The following is a 27,375-nucleotide window of genomic DNA, read 5'->3' on the forward strand; positions in this document are numbered from 1 at the left end:
CAAATGTAACAATTTTGGGAAATTCAGTTCTTTTGTATTCAATGTCTGAATAACGAACGTGTCAATGTAACATATACTGATAATTGTTTCTTTTAAAATATACTTAGGATCTGATACCCTTTGTTTCCAAACATTTTGTTTTTTAGTTTTGTAATTTATCCTTATAAATGAATTGCTTTTTGAAATAAAGAAAAAAATGTAGTTATAAAAAAAAAAAGCAAATGGTATTTTAAACACCGATCATTGAAAAAAACTCTAGAGTGAATTCATTTGTAAAGGAAATAATCACCTCACATTCATTTCTTTTGTAGATTTGTCTTGCCTCCATAGTAGGATTGCAGAAAGGGGATGGCACAGCAGAGTGAAAGGAACATGGGATTAAAATCAAATAGGCTAAAAATCAGTCTTTATCTGCCATTAACTAGCTTCATGACCGTAAACAAGTTTCTAAGATTTGTTGAGCCTCAGTTTTCTCATCTGTAAGTAAAGCTATTACTAATCTCACAACTTACTGTGAGGAACCATGTAAGGAATTTGTTCATAGTAGATGCTCATATAGTTGTATGTGACATGTTTTATATTTCTCTCTCTCTCTCTCTCCATATATATATATATATATATATATATATATATATATATATACACACACACACACACATACATATATACACACATATATACATATATAAAAATCTATACATATATAATACATATCTATACATATATAATATATATAATACCCACATTTTTGTTTCCAAAGAAAATAGCATTTCTAGAATTTTTAAAGTATATATACAGCAATAAAAGTTTAAAAACTAAAAAAAAAAAAAAAAAGTTTAAAAACTATGCAAGACAGGCAAACCATCACAACTCCTCAATATTCTGCATAATTAAATTTATAATTTTTAACCGTATCTAATTTTACTGAAATTAGCATCTTAGCCTACTTTTTATTACTACTTAGATAAAGTTGAAAAAATTTCAAACCTCAGTTCATACTAAATGAAAAAATTAATGATTGAGATGCACTTTTCCTTCATTGGATCCCTCCATCTCTATTAAAATCTCAATCAAGTGATCAGTCCATACCTGCCAAGGACACAAGACTGTACTGAGCATATCAGATCAGATATTAATTAAGCACCTTTTTTTCCACTGAAATGATACACCCAGCTTCCCCAAAATCTTATTTTTGGTAATTTTATCTATCCTCTAAATTTTAGGAAAAAGTTTGCTCAAAATAGCAGTGAATCCAAGAGTAAATTTCAGATGGCTTTTCTTCTTTTATAACATAGTCACCCAGATGCCATGTTTTATATGTTTTATAATACAGTCACTCAGATACCATGACCATTAGTTGCTGCTCAAGTTTCAATATTTGCATATTTGCAGTTGCAAAATGGGCCTCAAATATGCTCAAAAACCAATGTTTCAATTGCAAGGTTTTTCCCAAGAGGAAAATTAGAATAAATTTTATATGGTAAAATCACTGATTTGCATTCTATGACCTTAGCTAATTTCTACACTAATGTGGTAGAATTACAGGAATCATTTCTGGAACACATCCGTCATTAATTTTGCTAGAAGATAGCTGTTTACGGGCTTAAAGAGGCCAAAACATGAGTTGGAAGAATATGTTCCTCAATGTTGGGAACACTTTGTGTCAAACAAATCTGTCAATGTGTTTACCTCCACATAGGACATTAGTTCTTATTTTTAGATTCTCATTAAACCCAGTAAAGCAAGTGTCTGCGTAAACTGAAATTTCATTGATATGCTTGCTATGCATATGGATAGAAATTACATTGCTCCTTATTATTGGTAATGCTTGCCTTAAAAGCAGAATCTTAAGAGTATTTTAGTAACTGGATTGAAAAACTCTTTAGTTTCATTCTTACTTGAGTGGTCAAATCCTGTTATCACAAACGTAGTTTCAAAGAAAAAAAATCACTGTTAGCAAAATATTGGTTTCACACTAGTCAATGTGCTACCACTGACCTCAGGTGCTTCAAATCAAAGGATGGAATTTGAAATTTGGAAATGACCTTGGAGATTATCATATTTTCCAACCTACTTCTTTTATAGGTGAGTGAATTAAAGCCCATCACTGTCTCTCTTGTAGATCTCATAGTATCAGACACTGACATGCCCCAGTTTTGTGAGTAGTCTCTCACAGGTTGTGAACATTAAAAGGTTTTTTCCCTGATAAGTGGCACTAGCTGTGTTCTCACCCTGTAACTGAGCAGGACCCTAAGGGAACTTCCCATCCCAGACCCCCCCAATGTCCTCCACCTGCCTCTTGGCTGTAGAAAAATTTTACCCTCCTAGGCCTTCCCCGAGTTCCAAAGAGTAAATTTAATCAGAGAAGAGAGAAAATGCAAAAAGAAAGGAAAACAGTCAAGCAAGACAAAATAATAATAGTTTAACCATTAAAAAAAGTCAAGGACATTTAGTTCCTCCTTGAAGGTTATAGATAATATTCGGAGCCATATCCTTCAAGCTGTTTTGCAGACACTGAAAACCCCACCAGGTGAAAGAAGTTAACTGCATGCCCACAAGTACATGGACCCCAGAAGGTTGATGATGTTGATTCCCGATTAGCTCACCACCAACTGATCAGAAGACTATCCATGAGATGATCACACACCCCACAACCCCCCTCCCTCACCCTGTCTTTACAGCCTTACCCTGAAAGCCTTCAGGGAGTTCAGGCCTTTTAAGCACTAGCTACCTGGACTCCTTGTTTTGCGCCCTGAAATAAACGCTGCACTTTCCTTCCCCACAAGCCGGTGTCAGTAGCTTAGCTTTACTGCGTGAAGGCAAGTGGACCCAAATTTGGTTTGGTCACAGCCCCTCACTGTTTTCCAGCCTGGGGAGCAGGCTCCCTTCAGGTATCTCATTCTGGCTCCATAACTTTGTAGCCACTTTCAGTTATTAAAACAGTCACATTTTGGATCTTTAAAATCAAGTGCTGATCATTTGACTTTAATCTCAAATTTGATCCTAGGTCCTCTTTCTCTCTGCCCTGGCACAGACTAAACTCATGACTCTAGAAACTTGGAGGAGAATGAGGAGCACATTGGTTGACTTCCCCCCTTTTCACCCCTCCTCTTCCTGCTTCCTGTCCTCCTCAGATGTTGAGTTAGGGAGGAGGGAAAGGGACAAGAGACCAAGACTCTTTTTCTGATCTGCTCATCACGAGGTTTCCATCTTCTTCCTATTGGTGGATTCTCCTTTCCTGCCTTACATGGGCAGGCCAGAAATCCATTCAGTATGGCTGACATTCAAATACCCTTGGACCTCCCCTTTTATTTATTCACACTTGCTTCATTGGTGATCTCACCCAGTCTGGTAGCTTTTAATAACTTCTATACACTAAAAACTCCCAACATCCAACTGCCTGATCCTCATCTCTACTTGGATGCTCAGTAGGCATCTCGAACTGAACATGCCCACAAAGCCCGCTCCACCTGCCATCTCCCCATCTCAGCTCACAGCAACTCCATCTTTCTAGTTGCACAAGCCAAAATTTGGAGTCACTTTTATTCCTTTCTTCTTCTCTTTCCCCACATTCAATCTTTCCACAAATTCCATCATCTCTCCTTCAAAATTATATCCAGAATCCAAACTCCTCTTACCACCTTCCATGCTGCCATCCTCATCCCAGTCATCACTGGCTCTCACCCAGATTATTGCAATGGACTTTTAATGTATCTGCCTTGCTTTCAACAGTCTTTCTCAACAGCAACCAGAGCAATCTTGTTAAAACGTATATCAGATCATATCACATATGTGGAATCTTAAATATGACACAAATGAACATATCTATGAAACAGAAACAGACTCAAAGACATAGAGAACAGACTTGTGGTTGCCAAGGGGGGCTGGTGGAAGGATTGGGAGTTTGGGATTAGCAGATGCAAACTAGTATATATAGGATGGATAAACAACAAGGTCCTACTGTATAGCACAGGGAACTATATTCAATATCCTGTGATAAACCATAATGGAAAAGAACATGAAAAGAATATATATATATCTGTATATATAAATATATATTTATATATATACATATGTATAAATCTGTGACTCAAAGTGATCTGAGTCACTTTGCAGTACAGCAGAAATTAACACAGCATTGTAAATCAACTACACTTCATTAAAAATAATTTTTTTAAGTATATCAAATCATTTCACACCTCTGCTCAAAATCCTGCAAAGAGTCCCTATTTCATCCAGAATAAAAGCCAAAGGCCTTATGACAGCCTACCAGGCCTCCCATGATTCACTTCATCCCCTATTATGCTTTTGGACTCATATTCAGCCACATTCCTCCTTGCTCACTGCACACCTGCTTGTCTTCAACAAACACTCCAGGCACATATTTTTTCTTAATTGAATGGATGAATGAATAAAGAAGATGTGGTATCTGGAAAAGATGAAAACTCTAATTTGAAAAGATACATGCACCCCAATGTTCATTGCTGCACTATTTACAATAGCCAAGACATGGAAACAACCCAAGTGCCCATCAACAGATGAATGGATAAAGATGTGGTATACATATACAATGGAATATTACTCAGCCAAAAAAAAATAAGATATTGCCATTTGCAGCAGCATGGATGGGCTTAGAGAATAGCATACTAACTGAAGTAAGTCAGACAAAGACAAGTATTATATTGTACCACTTATATGTGGAATCTAAAAAATAGTATAAATGAATATATATACAAAACAGAAACAGACTCACAGACATAAGAAACAAACTTGTGGTTGCAAAAGGGAAAGGAGGAAGGGAGGGATAGATCAGGAGTATGGGATTAATAGATATAAACTTCTATACATAAAATAGATAAGCAACAAGGATTTACTGTATAGCACAGGGAACTATATTCAAATATCTTATAATAACTGTAATGCAAAATCATCTGAAATATATGTATACATATATATATTTATACATATATATGTATATATATATATCACTGAATCACTTTGCTGTACCCTTGAAACTAACACAATATTGTAAATCAACTATACTTCAGTTAAAAGAAAAAAAGATGCGGTATATGTATATGCAATGGAATACTACTCAACCCTATATAAGAATGCAATCTTGACATTTGTGATAACATGGATGGACTTTGAGGGTATTATGCTAACTGAAATAAGTCATACAGAGAAAGACAAATACCATATGATTTTACTCATATGTGGAATCTTAAAAATGTAATAATAATAAAAAGTTAAAACGAATGAACAAATAAAATAAAACAAAAACAAGCTCATAGATACCAAGAACAGATACATGGTTACCAGAGGGGAAGGGAGATGGGGGTGAGCAAGATAAGTAAAAAGGATCAATCTTATGGTGATGGATGGTAACTAGATTTTGGTGGTAGTGTACACAGATGCCAAATTATATTGTTATACACCTGAAACTTATATAATGTTCTCTATCAATTTTACCTCCATAAAAAACAATAACACAGAAGCATGCTTCTGAATTGCAAATTGTAAATGTTGAAGTTTTTAAATGACTTTTTTGTTATATTTATTGACTGTTTTCTTTTGAAGGCAGGGTGGGGGGGGTGTTGTCTGTTTTATTTATTAATGTATCACCACTGCCTAGAATAGTGCCTAATACTTAAGTAGACACTCATAAATAATTGTTAAATGGAAGCAAGGAAAGAAGGAAGATGTCAGAAGCAAGAGGACAATGTCTAAGGTGTCTCTCAAAATACCAAGTCATCTCTATTCTATGTGACTCCCCAGGTCCCCTAAACTGCTGACGCAGCACCCCATTGTCCCCAGGGAATTTCGGTCATGGGACTCTGTCCCATCTGCCCTCTTCATGGACTTCCCAATCTTTCTCTTCAGCACATGCCAGGTGTTCACTTATGCAAAAAGCCTCTACATCTTGAGATGGAGTTGCTAAAATGTTTCACTCATCAGGCATTAACCTACTTGGCTTCCCCCTTGCTGTGTCTTGATGTATCTATGCATTCTCCCTCCTCACCCCCCACCCCCCAGCATACCCCACCTAATTGCGAGGGGAGTCTCTGACTTCCTTCCCCTCTCCCATAAGCAGCACCCAACCTCAGCCCCACCCCTTCCTCCATTTCCTCCAACCCAGAAGGCACTCATATACTCCATGCCCAGAATTCCTTCAGCTGAAGAGACTGCTGGCTTGTATTTCTCTTCGGGGCACTCATACATACAAGTAGCTATTATCTGCTACATTACCTGGTGGGAAATTCTAGAAAGCTACATTTGTTTTGCCCTCTCAGTATCAGCCCTCACAAATAGAACAACAGGACTAGGATTGCTATTCATTTATTACATCTTCTTCATTTGAGAAAATAAAAAATGAAATGATGGGCATGTATGGGGATGGGGGTTATGGGAACTCACTGTACTTTCTGCTCAATTTCACTGTGAACCTAAAACTTCTCAAAAAATTAAGCTTATTAATTAAAAATAAAAGGATAGCGCTGCCTTACAAATAACAGTGCATTTACGTAAAAATCACTGCCCATTCATCTTCCTGTTGGTCCAGTAAAGTGAATGTGAACTCATTCAGACTTTAAGCAAATTCCCTCAATGTTTATTAATATTATTATTTATTAATTATTTTTATTTTATGTTTATTATTTATTAATATTACAATATAACAAAGTTGTTTGTCTCAGTAATCTTAAAGTGATTATCAATGCCTATTTTGGTCAGGGTGTAACCAGAAAAACACAATTCACTTAAAGTATTTACAACAGAAGATACATAATGTTGAAAGTTGGTTCCACAGATAATGAAAAAACCGAGAAGCCAAATGAAATGGTGAGAGGGAATCTAGATATTAGCAACATCAGGGAACCACTACTAATCCCTAGGCTGGAAAGATAAAGGGAGGAAGCAAAGTTACCAGAACCCAGGTGCCAGGGTCACTCAGCAGAGGCCGGCTTCATGGCAAGCCTGGCAGACAGGAGCTAGTGCCACGGAAAATATATAGCCCTGCCTGAGACACCCACCAGAAAGAGATGAACAAGGAGAAATACCCTTGTTACCGAATGCAAGTTCGTGTGCCTGACGCACAGTGCGGCCAGACAAACCGAAACATGAGTTTGGAGCAGAGAAAGGTTTATTGCAAGTCCATGCAAGGAGATGGCTAGCTTCATGCCCGAAAGACCCCAAACTCCTTGAAGGGTTTCAGCAAAGCACTTTTTATTTTATTTTATTTATATTTATTTATTTATTTATTTATTTATTTATGGCTGCGTTGGGTCTTCGTTTCTGTGCGAGGGCTTTCTCCAGTTGCGGCAAGTGGGGGCCGCTCTTCATCGCGGTGCGTGGGCCTCTCACTATCGCAGCCTCTCTTGTTGTGGAGCACAGGCTCCAGACGCGCAGGCTCAGTAATTGTGGCTCATGGGCCCAGTTGCTCCGCGGCATGTGGGATCTTCCCAGACCAGGGCTCGAACCCATGTGCCCTGCATTGGCAGGCACATTCCCAACCACTGCGCCACCAGGGAAGTCCCCAGCAAAGCACTTTTAAAGGCAAGATGAGGGAGGGGCCAAGTTGGTTGCTGCAAACTTCTTGGTGTCGGAATCCTTTGTTCTTGCAGCTGTCCACGTATGTCAGGTCGTGATGTTCCTGTAAACCTCCCGCAAGACAAATGTTATTCCCTGTTCCGCAACTTTTTATCTCTATATAAATGTACTCTTAAAGGGCAGAGCCTTGAGAATAGGTTATCTTGTGTATTTCAGGCTATAGGCAACATTCTTTTACAAACGGGTACAGAGCCAGTATGACTAAGCACAGGCAACAGAGCACAAAAGTAAAAGTAAAATGAACAAATCTAATGTGGAGTTAGATTTGTTCTTCCCTATTACACCCCGACATCTCCATTTCTCTCACCCTCCCATTTCCTGCAGGGCTTCCCATCTACCACACTGAGCCAGAAGCCAGGTGACACACGAACCTGGGAAACAGCCTAGAGGGATCAGCCCACTCAAGCAGGGGCAGGGCAAGGATTAGATCTGAGGGCAGCAATCAGCACTGCACCAAAGCTAGAATAAATACATATAGTAGAATTGGAAAAACGTTCAATAATTTCTATCAGAGTAGATGTTATTTCAGAACATTTCAAAATGCGTGTTTTAACATAAGCAAGAGTAAATGGCTTATGCTCCCTTAGTTTCAAAAAAAAAAGAAAGGAAGGAAGGAAAGAAAGAAAGGAAAGAAAGGAAGGAAAGGAGGAAAGAAAGAAAAACTACCTAATGGTGAAACATTATTAGAATAGGGACTTCCCTGGTGGCGCAGTGGTTAAGAATCCGCCTGCCAATGCAGGGGACACGGGCTGGGGACACGGGTTCGAGCCCTGGTCTGGGCTCCACATGCTGTGGAGAAACTAAGCCCATGTGCCACAACTACTGTCTGCGCTGTAGACCCTGCTCGCCACGACTAGAGAAAGCCTGCACGCAGCCACAAAGACCCAACGCAGCCAAAAATAAATAAATAAATGTTTTTTAAAAAGCATTATTAGAATAAATAAATACTCAAGCAAAGCTTGAAAATGGGTTCCTGTTGGATTCCAGCACACAATAATCCTATTCTCTTGGTCTTTATGGCATAAGAGAAGGTTAGAAGTTTCCATGTTATTTCTGGCTACTCCAGTTTCAGCATAGGAAAAAAAAACAGTAATGGCTCAGATCTTATCTTGATATTAACCTCAAAGGTTTGTATTTTTAGAGAAGTGAAACCAGTAAATAATATTTGAAGATTAAGTTTCTTTTTCTTCTTCTTGATGTTGTAAAGTTATTTCAATGATTAAAAAAATATTTGTCTGAAAAAAGATTGTGCCATAAAGTTCAAGGGTCCATAATCTATAATTTGCCAGGCAGAATGTTATGAGAAGACTAACAATCAGGCCATTATTTCATGAAGACTATGATAACTTAGGAACAGCAGAGACTGCCCAGGGATTTGAGTTCCAACACATGGGTCTGAGTGTCACCTGGAGTACCTTCCTAGCTGTGTATTTTTAGACAAAGAACTTGACAACTCTGAGCCTCGGGTCATTGCAAGTAATAGTACACTCATGGCACCACTTAGGGTCATGGTGATGATTTAAAGAGATAAAGCTGCTGACCATTATTGCACAAATGTTTGCTACTGTTGTTTTCCTTTTTATTTCAGGGACCCAAGAATGAGCCTTCCTTTTACCGCATGAAAAAACACGGAACACAAACATTATGTAGTCAGAAGCAACCTAAAATAGCCACTATATAATTAACCCAGTCTCCAGAAGAGAAAACAATTACAGGATTAGAGAAGGAAAAACACAGACAATTTTCTATGCCTTCTCCACTGAAGCAGCTAAATGAAGATCTTCAAGCTCACTGATGGCCCCCATCTATTTTACTGAATCTTTACAGCCCTAAATAGTCCAGATGTGTAGGGCTCACCTGGGTCTGGTAAGCCATGAAACAAGTTAACCAATGATTTCCCACAAAACGGTGGACTAAGTAATCAGAAGAAGAAATGAAGATCACCTGGACATCTTTGTCTTAAAATAACTGACACAGAGTAGGAAAAATTTTCTTTTGTAAGTCCAAGTTTCTTGCATCAATTTTCTTATTTAAATACCTCCTGGCAAGCAGTTTGTCTAACCAAATCACCAAATTGGTTTCCACTTCATTACTTTGTCTTCCTCTGTAGTTCAGACCCTGAGAATGATCTATTGCAACCCACTCACTCTTCTTTTCAAACGATCTTTTTTTTTTCATAAAAGTACTTTTTCTTTTTTTTCATAAAATTACCTCCAGTTTAGTCCCTTGGAGAAATTTGGCAAAGAATTCATCATACAACAAATAGTTAAAGACCTACAGTTGCCATGCATTCATCTAGGCTCTTGGGATACATTAAGGCATAAACAAAGGTCCATGCCTTTGTGGAGCTTATATTCTAGTTGGGTAGACAGACAATAAGAAATATAATAAAGAAGTAAGCTGTATAATGTGTTAGGTGATAACACATTAGGTGATAAATGTTATGAACGGTAGAGCAAAGTCAGCAGGATCAAAACTGCTGAGTTGGGTTTGGGGAGAGGGGCAGAAAGTTCCGTAAAGACACACAGCCTTTCCTCTGGAACAACGTTTCATACTGGCAAGTAATAGCTTTGTTCCCTTTCAGTTCAAGCAAGTAATGGAAATTTTACATAGCTGTTTTCACTCTTTTAATTTCCAGATCTGATTTTATGGAATGACATATTAGGATACCCTAGTTTCTACATCCATTATATTTCATTAGGGCTAATTTAGCTTCTCCATCTCCAAGTCCTCAACTTTCCATCTTCTCTTCACAAATAGAATAATTACCAGTTCACGTCCTTTGAGGTCAGAATAGTCCAATCAGTCAGTGTTTTACCAATTCAATTCTAAGACTTGCCCGGGACCTCATTTGAACTTCCATGGGTACAAGCCCATCTTAATAAAAGACATACTTTTATTATGTGGCAAAATTGTGGAGCAAGTGAAAACTGAAAGGGAGACCCTCCACAACTCATTTCTGAGGCTCTTCACCCATTTGTTACTGTACTTTCCTTCTCCCCCTCCCTTCCAAAATATAGAGCTCTGATGGCAGTCCCACCCTGCACTACAAATCTCCCCCACCACGCACCCAAGTTTACCCCCTGTGTGGCACTTCCCTGAGGACTTTCCACTTAACCTGTACACCAGTGGTTGGTAATAAGTTCATTCAGACTTACTTAATCCGAGTAAAGTAAAAATTTTTTAAAGTGGGGAGGGGTTTTTGGCCTCATCTTATTCAGCCTTGTATCTCCAGGCCTCAATGCATGTTAGTACTCAATGTATGTTTGATGAATGAATGAATGAATGATTAACAGCAATACATGAAAATGTAGTCCTGTCAGAGGGAAGGAACAATGTGAATTTTAAGTGGTTGAAATGAGGACCACATCTCTCCTATAATCTTCTGCTTTATCCCCTACTCATACATACTTTTATTTCATAATGTTTCACTTGTTTGTTTGTCTGCCTGTCTCTTCCACTGTACTCTGAGCTCCTTGAGAGATTCTACGTGTTTAGCTGTTTTATCTCCTGTCAGCAACATCCAGGATGGGAGAACATTTCTTTCCCCGCTACTTGTTTCCAGCCAGAGAGGAGCAGGAATGTCTGTCTTCCTTCTCAGAAGAGAAAAATACAAGGGGATCTTCTAATGTCTCTCACAGCCCTCCCTCACTCCTGTCCAGGCTGCTCCCTTCATCAGGAAATGCAGGGGAAGAAATCACACGTGCTCGACTCAGCCCCATCTACCTCCCCTTTTGGGTTGACCTGCCCTCAGAACATCCATATTCTCTGTCACGGCCATGGAATAAGCATATGGGGTAGGCTGGAGAGTGGGGGGCTGGTACTGTTCTTCCAGGCCTGGGTGAGTAAGCTGGCCTAATCCAGGAGTTAAGTCTTAGGTGGCCGACTGGGGATGCCATTTCTAAACCATGGTCTCTAGTCAGCCTTACCAACAAAGCCAGTTTTATATCTCTGTTAAATTCCCGCAGCTATGCCTGAATCCTCTGAATACCACAGCTGACACTGGGTCTGGCTTATCATATGCACTCAAAAATCAGAGAGTTTAATGAAATAATATTGTCGGGGTCTTTGTGATGCTTGTCTAGAAATGTGAAGGATGAGCTAGATAAACACAAGGCAATTCCAATGCTCAGGAAAATGGGGAGTCAGCTCTGATTCCAAAGTGCAGGACTCATTCATTTATTTGGTACTTAGAGGAATAGGAGCAGGCTAGGGTGAGGTAAAAAAATGTCTAACCTTGGCTCTGTGTTTCCTTATTATTATATCATTATATCATTAATGTCTTGAGCCTGAGCTGGGGCAGGTCCCAGCAATACCTGATGTCTTTATCCTGGGAATGCCCTTCTAAAAGTGTGTTCTGTGGGATTCTGCTTGAGCAAAATACTCTTTGGAAAAATTAAAAAGGAAGAAAATAGAGCATTGTGGTCAAGACTGTGGGTTCTGCTGCCAAACGCTTGGGTTCAAATCACAACAAAGCCACTTGCTCATAATGTCCTAGGCAGTTATTGAAGCATTCCAGGCCTCAGGACCATCATTCCAAAAAACAAGGACATGTCATACAATAGTTATATGGATTAAATGGGGTAACCTATGTAAAGCATTTAATGTGGTAAACAGTACAGAGGTGCTCAGTAAATGCTGGCTTCCTTGCATACGTTTGATAAATTTATTACCTCCCTCTGTTAGAGATTCACAATTAGCAGAAGTACACTCAGGGCTCTGAAATACCCTGCAATATGCCTTGACTTCCTAAGTGTATTTCACCATGAACTCTTTTTTTGTGGGTTTAAATTTTTCTCTTAACATCCATGCAAAAACTTTACGCAACACTGCCATAGGATTGTGAATATAGTTAAGGGCCACAAACACCCCTAGTGGCCCTCAAACCCTAAAAAGATTCAGACATATACCCCCATTTGGCTGGTGAGGCATCTCTGAGGTCAAACAGCGCTCAGCTTCCCTCACCATCTGCCTTTTCATGACCAGTGCTATGCACAGGCCTTAGTTAATTGAACATGCAAAGTGCCGCCCACAGGCAACGATCTCAGTTACCTATTTTGACCATCATCCCACGAAATCAGAGATGAAAGCAACATCTAATGGCTGCGAATACATAAATAGCCATTTCCATTCACTTTCAATTACCCTGCAGAGGAATCTGGTCACAGATGAGCTCAGTAAATTCACAATATGTTAGCCTCAATAGCCATGCTGAGCAAAATCACCCAATTTGTTAGAACATTAATCCTCTAAAAGCGTGCCAACCCTAATCATTTTATGGCTTCAGATTGCTTAATGGTAAAGCTGAGACGACCCCCCCAGGGACACCCAGGTGTGACCTTCAGTTAGTCAAGTGCAGACAGTCTCCTGATAATGTGGATGCAAGTCTTGCTGCCTCAATACCTGCTTTTCAATAAGGTGGCAGGTGTTCCAAACTCTCATTTGCACTGTATGTCTTTCACCAACCCATCTTGGAGGAACGTCCAGTCCTTTGAAAGCAAGGATTACATATTATTTATTTCTGAATCACCAGTGGTGGGCATAGTATCAGGCACATAGAGGTCACACGAAATACATTTGTTAAATGAAAACTCAAATAAGTGACAGTCATTTACACTTAGAAAAGAGGAGGGGAAAGAAAGAAAGAAGAAAGGGAAGGGAAGGGAAGGGAAGGGAAGGGAAGGAAAGGAAAGGAAAGGAAAGGAAAGGAAAGGAAAGGAAAGGAAAGGAAAGGAAAGGAAAGGAAAGGAAAGGAAAAGAAAGGAAAGGAAAGGAGAGGAGAGGAGAGGAGAGGGGAGGGGAAGGGAGGGGAGGAGAGGGGAGGGAAGAGAAGGGAAGGAAAGGAAAGGAAAGGAAAGGAAGGGAAGGGAAGGGAAAGAAGGGAAAGGAATTAGGAAGGAAGGAAGGAAGGAGTGAGGGAAGAGAGAATGGCTTTTTTTTTTTTTACACTTCTCTGTCTGAAGGTAGAGGTGAAGGCTCTCTTTGCTTGATTCTACCTGTGAATCTGAAATTCTGTACTGATAACTTCAGAGTAAAACTGGTAGAATAATGTAACAACTAAAAGTGGGCTGCACCATACTATGTGGGTTAAAATTTTTGGATGTCTCTTAGTAGCTGTGTGACTTTGGGGGAGTTATTTAGCCTCTCTTTGTCTTAGTTTCTAAACTCTCAGATAGAGATGACAACATGAGGAGTAAATATAGTTTATATAATATCTATATCTATCTATCTGCCTATCTATATATGTAGAATGTCTGGTATGTGGTAAACACTATGTAAGCCTGAAGGACTAGGAGTAGAGCAGTAATGAGTTTATGAACCCTTGTTCCCATGTCAATTGCTCTCTCTTAACACGCTCTTCCCTTTTCTGCATCTCTTAGAATTCACTTCTCACAAGGCGGAGGCAGCATCAGGGGCCAAGATCCTAGCAAGGAACAGCATGTATATATTTGTCTGGCCTTGCCCTTTAGTCCGATCTCTCTAGTAGAAGTGGCATCTAGTCAAGGACACTATCTACCACATGGTAGACTTGTGCCCTCTGGCCTTCCCTTTTCTCTATCCTGGGGGTCTCTCATTCACACCTTCCACCCCTGGAGACCATAATAAATTCTAGCCATGCAAAACTCCCACAGTCTCACCAGAAAAACTGTATTCACATCCTAGCTTGGATATTGAGTCAGTGTTACATGAATTCATACAACCAGTAGGATGACTGTTGCTGGCTGACCAGTGGTCATCTCAGGGACCCATGCTTCATAGTCGCCTTCCTTTTTCTCAATGAAAAAAGAAAATCAACTTTTTAAAAAGTCAACTTAATCGAGGTATAAATTATATGTAATAAAATGCGCCCATTTTAAGTGTTCAGTTTAACGAGATTTGATAAATGTATACACCTGTGTAACTACTACCATCATCGATACATTTCCCTCCCCCTCCCCAAATTTCCCTTTTACCACTTGGTAGTCAATTATCCCCCCACCAATCCCCAAGCAACCACTCATTTACCACTACTGATGAGTTTTGCCTTTGCTAGAATTTCATATAAATTCACTTTCGTGTATCCTCTTTTATTCAACATGTTTTTCAAGAGTTATTCATGTTGTTACATATTTCAGTAGTTTGCTTCTTTTTATTGCTAAGTAGTATTCCAGTGTATGGATATATTATAATTTGTTTTATTCACCTGTTGATGGACATTTGAATTATTTGCAGTTTTTGGCTGTTACAAATAAAGATTTTATGAACATTCATGTACAATTTTTGGTGTGGCATACACTTTTATTTCTCTTGCGTAGATTCTTAGGCATGATTGCATGATTGCTAGTCTTATGGTAGTTGTGTGTTTAACTTTATAAGAATCTGACAGATTGTTTTCCAAAGTGTTTTACCATTTTATGTTCCCATAAGTAATTTACAAGTGTTACAGCTACTCCACATTCTTGTCAATTCTTGATATTATCAACCTTTTTAATTTTTAGTAATTCTAGTAGATATGCAATTATATCTTATTGTGTTTTAATTTTCATTCCCTAATGATTAGTGATGTTTGGCATCATGCTTACTGGCCATTTGTATATCTTCTTTGGTAGAGTATCTGTTCAACTCTTTTACCTATTTTCTACTTGGGTTTCTTTTGTCGTCTTACTATTGAAATCTAAGAGTTCTTTATATGTTCAGGATATAAGTGTTTTGCCAGATATATATTTTGAAAATACTTTTTCCTCTGTTTACTTTTTCATTTTCTTAACGGTGTCTTATCAAGATCAGAAAATTTCGATTATGGTAAAGTTAAATTTTTCAATTTTTTCTTCACATTTCATGCTTTTTGTGTTCCTAAGAAATCTTTATGCCAACACAAGTTCACAAAGATTTTCTTATATTTTTCCTTTAACAATTTAATAGTTTTGGCATTTACATTTAGGTCTATGAATCATTTCAGGGTACTACATGAGAATGATGTAAAGTAAAGTACAATGTTCATTTTTTTCTAAGTGGACACCCGGTTGCTCCAGCATCATTTGTGAAAAAGATTTGCTGCAAAGTGAATTCAGTACACACACACACACACACACACACACTATCTTCTGTTGATCAGTGTGTCTATCCTTACGTCAGTACCATGTTATCTTGATTATCGTCATTTTTGTTAATCTTGAAAGCAGGTAGTTAAGTTCTCCACTCTTGTTCTTCTTCAAAATTGTTTTGACCTTCTAAGTCCTTTGTATTTCCATATAAATTGTAGAATCAACTTGATAATTTCTCCCTGCCCCCAAAAGAAAAGTCATGCTATGATTGAGGTAAAATTCTATGCAAGGAGAATTGATATCTTAACAATAAGGAGTCTTCCAATTCATGACTATGCTATATCTTACCACTTATTTAGGTGTTCCTTCATTTCTCTCAGCAAGGTTTTATAGTTTTCAACTCTCATAGTGTACAGTCTTAATATCTCTTGTTAAGTTTATCCTTTATTATTATTATTATTTTTAAAGAACCATTTTGGGGTTTATTTATTTATTTATTTTTGACTGTGTTGGGTCTTCGTTTCTGTGCGAGGGCTTTCTCCAGTTGCGGCAAGAGGGGGCCACTCTTCATCGCGATGCGCGTGCCTCTCACTATCGCGGCCTCTCTTGTTGCGGAGCACAGGCTCCAGACGCGCAGGTTCAGTAGGTGTGGCTCACGGGCCCAGCCGCTCCGCGGCATGCGGGATCCTCCCAGACCAGGGCTCGAACCCGTGTCCCCTGCATTGGCAGGCAGACTCTCAACCACTGCGCCACCAGGGAAGCCCTATCCTTTATTATTTTATGTACTTTATTCTGTTCTAAATGGAATCACTTTTTTGTTGAACACTCCAGTGATTCATTGCTAGTGTATAAAAATGCAATTGTTTTTTTGTGTGCTACCTTTTATCTTATGACCTTGCTAAATCCACTTGTTAATTCTAGTAGCTTTCTTGTAGATTCTTTAGGGCTTTTATACATATATGATCATGTCATATGTGAATAAAGGCAGCTTTACTTCTTCCATTCTAATTTGTATGCTTTTTTTTTTTTTTTGGTCTGGCTTTATTGCACAGAGTAGGACCACGTACAAGGACAAATGCAGTGTTGAATAGAATTGATAAAAACAGACCTCCTTGTTATGCTCCCAATTTTACATTGAGTCTTTCACCATTAAGTATGATGTTAGCTGTGATTTTTTTGTTGTTGTTTTTTGTAGATGTTCTTTATCAGATTGGAAAGTTTCCTTCTAGTCCTAATTTGCTTAGATATTTTACCATGAATATGTGTTGAATTTTGTCCAATGTTTTTTCTGCATCTAATGATGCTTATATTGTTTTTCTTTATTCTGTTGACATGGTGATTGATATTGATTCTTTTAATATAAACCAACTTTGCATTCCTCGGATAAATCTTATTTGTTAATTTTGTATTATTTCTTTCATGTATTGCTGGATTCCATTTGCTGATAATTTGTAGAGTAATTTTTTTTCAATATTCACGAAGGACATGGGTCAACAGTTTTCTTGTAATGCCTTAGTCTGGTTTTGTTTCAGGGTAAGGCGGCGTCATGAAACAAGTTAGGATGTATTTCCTCTTCCTCTGTTTTTCAAAAAAGTTTGTGTAGGATTTGTTATTTCTTCCATAAATGTCTGATGGAATTCACCAGTGAAGCAATCTAGCAAATCTAGCAAATCTGTAGGTTTGTTTTTTTGTAGGAAATCTTTTCATTTTGAATGCAATATCTTCTATAGATATAGGACTATATAGATATTCTATTTTTACCTATGTCGGTTTTGATAATTCGTGCTTTTCAAGAAATGTTTATTTCATCTTAGTTGTCAATTTTTTGGCATAAAGTTGTTCATAATATTTCCTTATTTTCCTTTTAATGCTGCAGGATCTATAGTGATAAATCTTTTTATTCTTGATATTTGTAAGTTGTAGCTTTTTTTTTCCTGATCAGTCTGGCTAAAGGCTTATTTATTTTATTGATTTTTTTTTCAAAGAATCAGCTTTTGGTTTTATTTTATTTTCTCAGTTAGCCCACTCTCTATTTAATTACTTTTGTTCTTGTCTTTATTATTCCCTTCCTTCTGCTTATTTTGGGTTTCATTTCCTCTATTGTGTACAATATGCATCTTCTTAAGTGGAAGCCTAGATCATAATGCCCTTCTTTATCCTGATAATATTCCTTGTTCTGAGTCTACTTTATCTACTATTAATACAGCCATTCTTTCTTTTGATTAGTTTCTCCTTGGTATTCTTTTCCTTCTTTTACTTTTAACCTAGGTTTTGATATTTAAAAATAGGTTTCTTGCAGGTATCATAGAGTTGAGTATTGCTTTTTTTAATCCAATTTGACAATCTTGGTCTTTTATTTAGGGCCTTTAGTCCATTTACATTTCATGAATTATTGATATAGTTGAGTTTAAATCCATAATCTTGCCATGTGCTGTTTATGTTTGTCTGAATAAACCTTTTTCTCATTTATTTCTGAAGCATATTTTTGCTTAATATAGAATTTTAGGTTAAATGGTGTTTTTTGTTTTTTGGTTTTTTTTACTTTTTTCAGTACTTTAAATCTGTTTTTCCATTATGTATTGGCTTGTACTGTTTCTGACAGGAAGTCTGACATCATTGTTATCTTTGTTCTCTTTTATATAATACGATATTCTCATATCCTCTGGTCTTTTTTTTTTTTAATATTTATTTATTTGGCTGCATCAGGTCAATTGCAGCATGCGGGATCTTTGTTGTGGCATGCAGGATTTTTCATTGTGGCACACAGGCTCTAGAGCTCGCAGGCTCAGTAGTTGCGGCACATGGGCTTAGTTGCCCCACAGCATGTGGGATCTTAGTTCCCCAACCAGGAATCAAACCCATGTCCCCTGCATTGGAAGGTGGATTCTTAACCACTGGGCCACCAGGGAAGTCCCCCTCTGGCTGTTTTAAGATCTTCTCTTTATCAATGATATTCAGCAATTTGATTAAGATATGACTTGATGGGTTTTTTTTGTTTGTTTATGTGATTGTTTGTTCATTTTGGTTGGGGTTTGTTGAATTTCTTGAGTGTAAAATGTTATGGTTTATATCAAATTTGGAATTTTTCTACTTTTTCTACCCCCTTCCTTTCTTCTTGGATTCCAATTATATGTATATAGAGTACTTGAAATTCTTGCAAAGATCACTGAGGCACCATTCATTTATTTTAGTCTTTTTTCTTTCTCTGCTTCCATTTGGATAGTTTCTATTCCTACATCTTCAACTTAACTGATCTGTTCTTCTACACAATCTAATCTTCTGTTATGTTCATCCTGTAACATGTTTATGTTAGATATTGATTTTTTTATTCCTAGAAGTTCCATTTGCTTTTTTTGAAATATATTTCTCTCCTCACTAACTTCATGTTTCTCTTTAAATCCTTGAGCATATTTGTCATAGCAATTTTAAAGCTGTTATATGTTAATTCCGCCTTCTTTGTCATTTCTAGGTTTACTGATTTACTTTTTCCTGGTTATGGGTCACATTTTCCAGCTTCCTTACACATCTAGTAATTTTTATTGGATGCTGGGAATTGTGATTGTTATACTTGGATATACTAGATTTTGTTGTTTTCCATTAAAGTGTGTTTAAGTTTGTTTTGACAGGCAATTAAATATTTGTGATCAGCTTGATCTTTTTGAGGTTTGTTTTCAAGTTTTTAGGAATGTCTAGAGTAGCCTTTACTCTAGGGTTAGTCTAGATCTAGTACTAAAGTGTGAACCTCCTAGGGTCCCCATTTATCATTCATTGAGGTCTCACTACTTTGGCTAGTAGGAACTCAAATAGCTTCCAGTCAAGTATGATCTCTGGAAATTGCTTATTTTACACCTCCCTAATTGTTCGTTGGTTGGCTTTGAGGAGTTTTCATCCTCTGCTTGCATAGCTTACAATTCATCAACAGACTCAAGTGGACCTCTATGCAGGTTTCTGGTTCCTGCACTGCCAGTTGTCCAAAGTCTGAAGACAGTTATTTAATGTATTTTTGTCGAATTTTCTAGTGTTTTTGGTGGGAGAGCAAGCCCAATCTGTTACATCATCATATCTGGAAGTGGAAGTCAAATGCTGTGTTTTGATTGCTGTTATACTTTAGGCAAAAATGGTTTTCTGATTTAAGTAAAGTTCACATTAATCTACAAAAGACTTAACCTTCCCCTTCAAAGATCACAGTAATCTCTTTTCATCATCGACAAGATTTGAGGAAGAGAAAAGAACAAATGGTCAAAGAAATCCTAAAATGGTTATGTTGTCAGGATTTCCATTTGAAAAGGGTATGTACCCACTTCACTTAGCAACAAACCTCTGCCTCACCACCTTTCTTCATTTACATTCTTGGTTCTGGATTCCCCATGTAGTACACCGTGCTCCCCACTTTTTTCAAAGTGTCTCTCAACAGAATTTTCTGCCTAATTATCAATCTGTTCAGAGTCCAGCTTCCCATACAGGGACCATACACATGGGCCACACTTCAGTGGTGGTGGGAGACTAACTCAGGGTTTATTGCCTTTGACCAAGGTAATATCTGTTATTATCAGCAGACCCCTTCTGCAGAAACAGTTCTGCCTTTGTTGTTTAACCCAAAAGAGTACATTTAATCAATCCAGGAAGAACAAAGACCTCTTGGCCAGTCATTGGAAGTGAACATTTTAATTAGATCAGGTATTTAAATGTCTCCAGGTGGGCAGTTAATAAAACAAGAGAACTTTCAATGACATTTAACCAAAATATATTTCTCTCCTTCCAGGATGCAGAAAAGCAATCGAAGGAAACATTCAAAATGATTCCTACTTAATTGATCTCCAATGGATGATACAGTTATACCCGGCAAGTATTTACAGGCCAGGTGTTTGTTGTTGTTTTGTTTTTGCTCTTTTAAGTAATTTGTTAAATGGCATTTTTATTTATTTATTAATTCAGAAACATTTACTTCGCTCTTACTATGTGTCATGCTTTGTCCTAGCCATTCCCTAGTGGTGGCTGGAGATGGTGGCTCTTCCCAAGATTCTTAGAGTCTCCTAAAGGAGCAAGATGTGTAACTGGATCATTATAATATAGTGAACTCATTTTATGGAGATACGCTCAGAGAGCTGCAGGAGCACAGAAAAAGGAGTAATTCTCCATGCCTGGGAAGAGCAACCCAGAGGGGGTATCATTTCAGTAGTAGATTATGGTCAATATATCTGAACCTTTCAGAATTGAGGCAGTTTTGAACTGGGTACATTGTAAGAAATACAAGGGAAAGTAACACAAAAGGAGACAAAATTGTATAGTAACTGCCCATGTACTAGTTTCCATAATTATCAATATATAGCCAATCTTGTTTCACCTATACCCCCTTTTCTCACTGGACTATTAAAAACAAAATGATGGGGCTTCCCTGGTGGCGCAGTGGTTGAGAATCTACCTGCCAATGCAGGGGACGTGGGTTCGAGCCCTGGTCTGGGAGGATCCCACATGCTGCGGAGCGACTGGGCCCGTGAGCCATAATTGCTGAGCCTGCGCGTCTGGAGCCTGTGCTCCACAACAAGAGAGGCCGCGATAGTGAGAGGCCCGCGCACCGCGATGAGGAGTGGCCCCCACTTGCCGCAACTAGAGAAAGCCCTCGCACAGAGACGAAGACCCAACACAGCCATAAATTAATTAATTAATTAATTAAAAAAAACAAAAACAAAAAACAAAATGACATTACCATTTTTAACATAGCAGCAATATCATTATTACACCCCCAAAATGACAGTAGATACTCAGTATCATCAGTGTACAAATTTCCCTGAGTAAGAGTCCAAATTCCACCCTGAGCCTTTGGGTTGAGAGGGCTCCAGAAGTTTACTCCATACTGACCTGCCCAAACCCTCCTAGTTAGCGTCCTCAGTTCCCTTCCCCTGCAGCTCCTGAGCCCGAGCTGAACAGGCCAGGATTGCAGCAGCAGCGTTAACCACCAGCAGGTGGATCGGGAAATTATCTTTCTTGCCATAGCATTTATCAACTATAGCTGAGCCTGATTTTCCTTTGTGCTTCTGCTTTATTTCCCTGATAAGTTTCTGACCATTTGACTACTGCACTCATGACTATCTGTGGTGGTTTTAAAATCTGGCTACAAATTCTTTGACACCCCTTCTATTGAGAAATGATGCCTATGCCCCAGTTGAATTGGGATGAGTTTTAACTTCTTTGATCAACAGAGTATAGCAAAAGTGATACAATGTGACTAACAAGGTTGGGTCATAAATGGCCAGGGAGCGCCTGTCTTTTTTGCTGCACCAGTTCACCATACTGTGAGGAAGCACAACCCACATGGAGATGTCACATGTGGGCCTTCCAGTTGAGAATCCTGATTGAACCAAGTCTTTTCACCACCCCACCAGACACCATACCTGTGGTTGAAGAAGTTTCTAGCTGATTTCAGTCCATTATTATTTGAGTCATTCTAGATGTCTGAATCTTCCCAACTGAGACTTGAGGTATTATAAAGCAGAGACATGCCATCGCCACTTAATTTTTATTAGAGAGTGACCCATCTGAAATCCTTACCCACAGAATAATGGATTCAGCATAATAAAATGGCTAATGTTTTTTGCCACTAAATTTCATGGTAATTTGTTACATACAACATTAATAACCACCCTAGTTCCTGCATGTCTGTTTCCTTGGGGCACTAAATCCCCCCAAACTTCTGCCTCAGTTCAATCCACTGAATTACCATGATTTGGGAGACCAGCTAAAGAAATGGACTAAGAGATCTTACCATTCACTCTGCAGAATTTAATGTAATCCCCATTTCTAGTAAAGTGACTCACTGTGACCCCAGGCTGTATCTGTCTTCATTAAGTCCAGAGTGTCTTGGTTCCATTTTTCTGGAGAATAAATATCCAGATGCCTGGCTTTATGGTTGTGGGAGAAGGGTTTAAATAGTCTGAATTTCAGTCAGTCTTCCTACATTAAGCCCATCTTCACCCTGCCTCCAATCCTTCCGTCTTTCCTGGGTCCTGCAGAGTCAAGCTTCACTGTTGGCATCTTCTTTGGAGGCACTTACATTTCTGCTGTTTTCACTTGGCTAAGTTGGACTCCACCAGCATTCTCTCTTCTACAGTATTTGTTGGCATAACACGTCTGCTGTGGTTTCCCACCCTCTTTTCTCTGTCCTTGTGTATTTGTATCTTCTTTTTTTCATCCTCAGGCTTCTGATCTCCTAGAAGCAGATCAGGGAAAGTGGCTGGAGGGCTGGCCATGTTTTCTGGATGTGGACTCTCACTCAGTCCCTGCTTTCTGGCCTATCTCTCACCCTAGTCAAACACGATGCCCAATACTGCTGAGTTCTAAGCTCAAGCTTTCTTCTGTGTGTTGCAGACTCTCAAACAATCTTATTCTCAGTCCTGTGCCTTGTTCCCAACTTCCACAGTACCTGACACCTCCAAGTTCTGAGCCTCGTATGGTCTCTGTGGAGTGGACAAGCTCACCACTTGTAAGTTTCCCCCTTTTCAGATGCTACTATGTCAGTCATCGCTTCTCTGTCCACTTTCTGTCTCTCAAAAATGTATCATTCCCCCCTGAAGTACCATTTTCTTCCTGGTTCTATAGCTTTTAAATTTCTTTAGGTCTTAGAAGGAAGAGGATATAAACCTCTGTGGTCAATATACTAAGTTTAATAAATTGAAAATTGTCAATATTTACTTAGAAAGTCACCAGTGAATAATAAAGGTTTGCTAAGACAAAAATCAGAAATCATATAGTAGTTGCTATTTTATATCATACTCACTGTCTAATGTACTTCTTTCTTTTTATTGGGTTGCAGAATATTGAGAGACTTCTATTTCATAGAGAAAAATAGTTGCAAACAATAATGTTTTTACCAGATTGCCCAGAAGTCTTCTGATACTCAATATAACTGATCCAAAAGCTTGAAAGAGGAGCTGCAAGATATGTTTTATCTACAAACAATAAATGCTGGAGAAGGTGTGGAGAAAAGGGAACCCTCCTACACTGTTGGTGGGAATATAAATTGGTATAGCCACTATGGAGAACAGTATGAAGGTTCCTTAAAAAACTAAAAGTAGAACTACCATATGACCCAGCAATCCCACTCCTGGGCATATATCTGGAGAAAACCATAATTTGAAAAGATACATGCACCCCAACGTTCATTGCAGCACTATTTACAATAGCCAGGACATGGAAACAACCTAAATATCTATCGACAGAGGAATGGATAAAGAAGATGTGGTACATATATACAGTGGAATATTACTCAGCCATAAAAAAAAACAAAATAATGCCATTTGCAGCAACATGGATGGACCTAGAGATTGTCACACTGAGTGAAGTAAGTCAGACACAGAAAGACAAATATCATATGATATTGCTTATATGTGGAATCTTAAAAAAAAAAAGGGTACAAATGAACTTATTTACAAAACAGAAGTAGAGTCACGGATGTAGAAAACAAACTTATGGTTACCAGGGGATAAGGGAAGGAGGGATAAACTAGGAGATTGGGATTGACATATACACACTACTATATATAAAACAGATAACTAATAAGAACCTGCTATATAGCACAGGGAACTCTACTCAATACTCTGTAATGACCTATATGGGAAAAGAATCTAAAAAAAAAAAAAAAATGGATATATGTATAGTGTAACTGATTCACTTTGCTATACACCTGAAACTAACACAACATTGTAAATTAACTATACTCCAATAAAAATTTTTTTTAAAAAGATATCTTTTTTTTAAGTTGATGCACTAACAATACCTCACATTTTTCACATTTTGTCATCAGTAAGTATTCAGTTTGGAGTGAGTTGGTGGGACAATTTTTTGAACAGCACATAATTGGGAACATAATGAGATATCCAATAATGTCTTTAAAAATCTCAGAAAGATTTCTGTTCAAGGTTGTAAATGAAGCACACACTTCCCTCCCCTTGTTCTTGAAAACCAATTGGAGTGACAATAAGCAAAGAAGAGGAGAAATTCCTACAAGGGCTGGAATTGGGAAGGGGGATATCAATGCAATTTACCAAAAGGCATTGGTAAATTTCCATAAGACAGAATCTAGGTGATGTGATTCCCGTGGAGGAGGAAGAGTAGATGGCACTCCAGCTCTGAGCATGTCCCAGTGTGACTGAGGCAGAGGGCTGGCCAACTTTAGTAGTGATACACACCAGAGTCAGGAGTTGATAATTATCATACCTGAGTTTTGTTGAGCACTTACTACATGCCAAACAATGTATTTTTAAGCACCTTACTAGGTATTGTCCCATTTAATCCTGACAACAACCTCATTAAATCTATACTATATCCAGATGAAGAAACTGCGGCACAGAAAAGTTAATATCATGCCCAAGGTCCCTCCGCTAATAAGTGGTAAAGCTACATGTGGGACTAGGGCAGTTAACTCCAGAATCTTGTAACTGCTTTGCCAGGCTGAGGCTGTTTCCAAACGGCTCTATTCATTTTGTTTTGCATGTAGAATTCAAACTTTAAGGTTCACTTTTATTGATGATATTTCATCTGTATTTGCTTAAGCTAGAAAATACTGAGAGACTGCATTGTAAAATTGAGCTTATTCAATTTATTAAAAGTCAGACAGAAAGCACCAAAAACTCACAAATGCTGAAGCTGTCATATAATTGGATCACAAGTTACCCATTCACATATCTTTTAAAACCGGCTGTTTCTCCATGAAAATGCCATGCATCCTTTGGAAGCATTTAAGTGTTGCCTAAGATTTAATTGAGCACAGCATACAGTAGCTCGTTATAATGTACTTTTCTATACAACTTTGTGAGGAGGCACATACAGCAAGCTGAATTCAAAAAAACACTGGGGTAGGATGACAAATCTATAGAATGCATTTTTTAAAGTACAAGTACAAAAGCTGTCAGAAAAATTTTATTCCAAAGTTTGCACAAAAGCTACTTAAACTAGGTATCACAAGTCAACACCTAATTTGTGGCCCATATAGTAGACTTTGCAGAGGTGTCCTAGGGCCAGCACACACAGGAAGAGGCTCCTGGCAACCGTATTTATACTGCATGATTCTGTGCCCTTGGCCATGGTTGATTGGCTCTACAGTTGATACCTGGGTCAAGTTAGCCTGCTGGATCCTCTCTCCTAAGCATTTGGAATTGGTACTGAAAATTGAGTCAGTGTCTGTAGATACACAGACGCAGAGGGTGTGTAGTGGCGATATTTTTGGCTACAAGGCCTGAGGAGCACAGGAAGCATGTCTTGAGAGAAAAGAATGAAGAAACACACAGAGATGAGAAACAGCCCTGTTGACCTCTGGTACCTGGCTTAGGTTCCTTTGTGAGACCTGGCTGCCTTCCAGACCTTGGTCTAGGACAAAGTCCTGAGTCCTTCAAATAAAATACTCCGTTTTGGCTTGAGCTAGTTAGGGTTGGTTTATATTACTTTAAATCATAATCCTAACTTATAGGATTAAAATTTAGTATCATGGGTTAAAATTTAGTATCAGCCCATGGGTGTGCTTTTTACTTTTTATGAGTTTTTGAAGTGTGCAAAATGTCTTAAATGAATTTTTCCTATGTTTGCAACTCCTGCTACTTCTGTGGCACGCACAGCATGGAAACCTCTCATCTAAAGCTGCTGAACAATCTGCAGCCAGAATGAAGAGTTTGGCCAGCTGGAAGTGAAAACATCACACCATTGGCAAGATGTAAAAACTAAGCTGCCTCTCGATCAGATTAGTAAGAAGACTAGTCTTGCTGAAGATGCGTTCTTGTATCTGTTGGGTTATCTCTTGTTGCTTGGGGCCCAGTGGAACACAAACAGGAGCCCTGGAGATTCAAAGGTGCTCCCTGCTGCCTGAGGCTGTAGCCTCTGCACTTATTGTTGCTGCTCTTCCTGCCTCTGCCGTGGGAAAGCAGTTATTTGTTTGCACTGGTCTCTCCTTACTTGTTGTTCTTGTTGCTGGTGCAGCTCATTCTGTTCCAGGCCTCCCACTCCTCAGACACCAGGCCCAGCTTGAAACAGGGCAGGACTCTATGGGGCCTTCCCAGGACAGACCCCACTCCATGTCCTCCACCTGCCTTTTTTCTGTAGAAAAACTTTAGCCAAAGAATAAGTTCAATTAAAGAAGTGAGAAAATACAGAAGCAAAGGAAAGCAATCAAACAAGACCAAATAATAATCGTTTAGCCATTAAACAAAGCCAAGGACCTTTAGTTCCTTCTCAAGGGCTATAGATAATATTCTGAGCCATATCCTGTGAGCTGTTTTGCAGATACTGAAACCCTCACCAGGTGGAAGAAGTTAACCACATGACAACCAGACTGTAGCCATGACATAAGCTGCCACAATTCCGAGAACTGGCCTCAAAGAAATGGGAACAAACCGACCCTGGAACTGAAGATTAACTGTACTTAAAACAATCAAGATGATGATGATCAAACAACCGCATGACCAATTTCAAGAAGACTGTCGGCGCTGACTGTGCTGTTTCTGCATGTAGCCCCCTCCCTCTGTCTAGACACCTCTGAGACTCCCCTTTAAAAGCTCTTGCCCACTGATTGTCAGGGGGGGGAATCAGCCTTTGGTTGCCAGCCTCCAAAATAAAGCAAACTTTCCTTTCCACCAACCTTGCCTCTCGAGTACTGGCTTTTGAGGGACTAGTGGCTGGATCCTACTTTCAGTAACAAACTGACACAGAGCACCAGAGAGGAGTCAAAGCCCTCCCCCCCTAGACCATGGTCCTCGCT

This window comes from Balaenoptera borealis (genome assembly GCF_965194805.1).
Source record: "Balaenoptera borealis genome assembly, chromosome: 11".
NCBI lineage: Eukaryota > Metazoa > Chordata > Mammalia > Artiodactyla > Balaenopteridae > Balaenoptera > Balaenoptera borealis.